This window comes from Cottoperca gobio, chromosome 10 (assembly GCF_900634415.1).
Source record: "Cottoperca gobio chromosome 10, fCotGob3.1, whole genome shotgun sequence".
Taxonomy (NCBI): domain Eukaryota; kingdom Metazoa; phylum Chordata; class Actinopteri; order Perciformes; family Bovichtidae; genus Cottoperca; species Cottoperca gobio.
This window is the reverse complement of record NC_041364.1, coordinates 27,432,210-27,438,269: the sequence shown is the minus strand read 5'-3', so window position 1 is coordinate 27,438,269 and position 6,060 is coordinate 27,432,210.

The window sequence follows — 6,060 nt, the reverse complement described above, 5'->3', positions numbered from 1 at the left end:
ACTACTACTACTACTACTACATGAGATCACAATACAACTGGATGTACTACTACTACTACTACTACTACTACATGAGATCACAATACAACAGGATGTACTACTACAACATGAGATCACAATACAACAGGATGTACTACTACTACTACATGAGATCACAATACAACAGGATGTACTACTACTTCTACATGAGATCACAATACAACAGGATGTACTACTACTACTTCTACTACAACATGAGATCACAATACAACATGATGTACTACTACTACTACTACTACTACTACTACAACATGAGATCACAATACAACATGATGTACTACTACTACTACTACTACATGAGATCACAATACAACTGGATGTACTACTACTTCTACTACAACATGAGATCACAATACAACATGATGTACTACTACTACTACTTCTACTACTACATGAGATCACAATACAACTGGATGTACTACTACTACTACTTCTACTACTACATGAGATCACAATACAACTGGGTGTACTACTACTTCTACTACAACATGAGATCACAATACAACATGATGTACTACTACTACTTCTACTACTACATGAGATCACAATACAACTGGATGTACTACTACTACTACTACTACTACATGAGATCACAATACAACAGGATGTACTACTACTACTACATGAGATCACAATACAACAGGATGTACTACTACTACATGAGATCACAATACAACAGGATGTACTACTACTACTACTACTACTTCTACTACTACATGAGATCACAATACAACATGATGTACTACTACTACTACTACTACTACTACTACTACTTCTACTACTACATGAGATCACAATACAACTGGATGTACTACTACTACTACTACTACAACATGAGATCACAATACAACATGATGTACTACTACTACTTCTACTACTACATGAGATCACAATACAACTGGATGTACTACTACTACTACTACTACTACAACATGAGATCACAATACAACATGATGTACTACTACTACTACTACTACTACTACTACTTCTACTACTACATGAGATCACAATACAACTGGATGTACTACTACTTCTACTACTACATGAGATCACAATACAACTGGATCTACTACTACTACTACAACATGAGATCACAATACAACATGATGTACTACTACTACTACTTCTACTACTACATGAGATCACAATACAACATGATGTACTATACTACTACTACAACATGAGATCACAATACAACATGATGTACTACTACTACTACTACTACTACTACTACTTCTACTACTACATGAGATCACAATACAACTGGATGTACTACTACTTCTACTACTACATGAGATCACAATACAACTGGATCTACTACTACTACTACAACATGAGATCACAATACAACATGATGTACTACTACTACTACTTCTACTACTACATGAGATCACAATACAACATGATGTACTATACTACTACTACAACATGAGATCACAATACAACATGATGTACTACTACTACTACTACTACCACTACATGAGATCACAATACAACTGGATGTACTACTACTACTACAACATGAGATCACAATACAACATGATGTACTACTACTACTACTACTACTACAACATGAGATCACAATACAACATGATGTACTACTACTACTTCTATTACTACATGAGATCACAATACAACTGGATGTACTACTACTACTACATGAGATCACAATACAACTGGATGTACTACTACTACTACTACTACAACATGAGATCACAATACAACATGATGTACTACTACTACTACTACTACTTCTACTACTACATGAGATCACAATACAACATGATGTACTACTACTACTACAACATGAGATCACAATACAACATGATGTACTACTACTACTACTACTACTACTACTACTACTACTACTACTACTACTACTACTACATGAGATCACAATACAACTGGATGTACTACTACTACTACAACATGAGATCACAATACAACATGATGTACTACTTCTACTACTACATGAGATCACAATACAACTGGATGTACTACTACTTCTACTACAACATGAGATCACAATACAACATGATGTACTACTACTACTTCTACTACTACATGAGATCACAATACAACTGGATGTACTACTACTACTACTACTACATGAGATCACAATACAACATGATGTACTACTACTACTACTACTACATGAGATCACAATACAACTGGATGTACTACTACTACTTCTACTACTACATGAGATCACAATACAACATGATGTACTACTACTACTACTACTTCTACTACTACATGAGATCACAACACAACTGGATGTACTACTACTACTACTACTACTACTACTACTACAACATGAGATCACAATACAACATGATGTACTACTACTACTTCTACTACTACATGAGATCACAATACAACTGGATGTACTACTACTACTACTACTACTACTACAACATGAGATCACAATACAACATGATGTACTACTACTACTACTTCTACTACTACATGAGATCACAATACAACTGGATGTACTACTACTTCTACTACTACATGAGATCACAATACAACTGGATCTACTACTACTACTACTACTACTACTACAACATGAGATCACAATACAACATGATGTACTACTACTACTTCTACTACTACATGAGATCACAATACAACATGATGTACTATACTACTACTACAACATGAGATCACAATACAACATGATGTACTACTACTACTACTACTACTACTACTACATGAGATCACAATACAACTGGATGTACTACTACTACTACTACATGAGATCACAATACAACTGGATGTACTACTACTACTACAACATAAGATCACAATACAACATGATGTACTACTACTACTACTACTACTACTACTACTACAACATGAGATCACAATACAACATGATGTACTACTACTACTTCTATTACTACATGAGATCACAATACAACTGGATGTACTACTACTTCTACTACTACATGAGATCACAATACAACTGGATGTACTACTACTACTACTACAACATGAGATCACAATACAACATGATGTACTACTACTACTACTACTACTACATGAGATCACAATACAACATGATGTACTACTACTACTACTACATGAGATCACAATACAACTGGATGTACTACTACTACTACTACTACTTCTACTACTACATGAGATCACAATACAACTGGATGTACTACTACTACTACTACTACTACAACATGAGATCACAATACAACATGATGTACTACTACTACTTCTACTACTACATGAGATCACAATACAACTGGATGTAGTACTACTACTACTACTACTACTACTACATGAGATCACAATACAACTGGATGTACTACTACTACTACTACAACATGAGATCACAATACAACATGATGTACTACTACAACATGAGATCACAATACAACATGATGTACTACTACTACTACATGAGATCACAATACAACTGGATGTACTTCTACTATTACATGAGATCACAATACAACATGATGTACTACTACTACTTCTACTACAACATGAGATCACAATACAACATGATGTACTACTACTACTACTACTACAACATGAGATCACAATATAACATGATGTACTACTACTACTACTACTACTACTACTACATGAGATCACAATACAACTGGATGTACTACTACTACTTCTACTACTACATGAGATCACAATACAACATGATGTACTACTACTACTTCTACTACAACATGAGATCACAATACAACATGATGTACTACTACTACTACTACTTCTACTACTACATGAGATCACAATACAACTGGATGTACTACTACTACTACTTCTACTACTACATGAGATCACAATACAACTGGATGTACTACTACTACTACTACTACTTCTACTACTACATGAGATCACAATACAACTGGATGTACTACTACTACTACTACAACATGAGATCACAATACAACATGATGTACTACTACTACTTCTACTACTACATGAGATCACAATACAACTGGATGTACTACTACTACTACTACAACATGAGATCACAATACAACATGATGTACTACTACTACTTCTACTACTACATGAGATCACAATACAACATGATGTACTACTACTACTACTACAACATGAGATCACAATACAACATGATGTACTACTACTACTACTACTACTACATGAGATCACAATACAACATGATGTACTACTTCTACTACTACATGAGATCACAATACAACTGGATGTACTACTACTACTACTTCTACTACTACATGAGATCACAATACAACTGGATGTACTACTACTTCTACTACAACATGAGATCACAATACAACATGATGTACTACTACTACTTCTACTACTACATGAGATCACAATACAACTGGATGTACTACTACTACTACTACTACTACTACATGAGATCACAATACAACATGATGTACTTCTACTACTACATGAGATCACAATACAACATGATGTACTACTACTACTACTACTTCTACTACTACATGAGATCACAACACAACTGGATGTACTACTACTACTACTACTACTACTACTACTACTACTACTACAACATGAGATCACAATACAACATGATGTACTACTACTACTTCTACTACTACAACATGAGATCACAATACAACATGATGTACTACTACTACTTCTACTACTACATGAGATCACAATACAACTGGATGTACTACTACTACTACTACTACTACTACTACTACAACATGAGATCACAATACAACATGATGTACTACTACTACTTCTACTACTACATGAGATCACAATACAACATGATGTACTATATTACTACTACAACATGAGATCACAATACAACATGATGTACTACTACTACTACTACTACTACTACTACTACAACATGAGATCACAATACAACATGATGTACTACTACTACTTCTATTACTACATGAGATCACAATACAACTGGATGTACTACTACTTCTACTACTACATGAGATCACAATACAACTGGATGTACTACTACTACTACTACAACATGAGATCACAATACAACATGATGTACTACTACTACTACTACATGAGATCACAATACAACATGATGTACTACTACTACTACTACTACTACATGAGATCACAATACAACTGGATGTACTACTACTACTACTACTACTTCTACTACTACATGAGATCACAATACAACTGGATGTACTACTACTACTACTACTACTACTACAACATGAGATCACAATACAACATGATGTACTACTACTACTTCTACTACTACATGAGATCACAATACAACTGGATGTACTACTACTACTACTACTACTACAACATGAGATCACAATACAACATGATGTACTACTACTACTTCTACTACTACATGAGATCACAATACAACTGGATGTACCACTACTTCTACTACTACATGAGATCACAATACAACTGGATCTACTACTACTACTACTACTACAACATGAGATCACAATACAACATGATGTACTACTACTACTACTACTTCTACTACTACATGAGATCACAATACAACATGATGTACTATACTACTACTACAACATGAGATCACAATACAACATGATGTACTACTACTACTACTACTACTACTACTACTACTACTACATGAGATCACAATACAACTGGATGTACTACTACTACTACAACATGAGATCACAATACAACATGATGTACTACTACTACTTCTATTACTACATGAGATCACAATACAACTGGATGTACTACTACTTCTACTACTACATGAGATCACAATACAACTGGACGTACTACTACTACTACTACAACATGAGATCACAATACAACATGATGTACTACTACTACTACTTCTACTACTACATGAGATCACAATACAACATGATGTACTACTACTACTACAACATGAGATCACAATACAACATGATGTACTACTACTACTACTACTACATGAGATCACAATACAACTGGATGTACTACTACTACTACAACATGAGATCACAATACAACATGATGTACTACTACTACTACTACTACTACTACTACATGAGATCACAATAC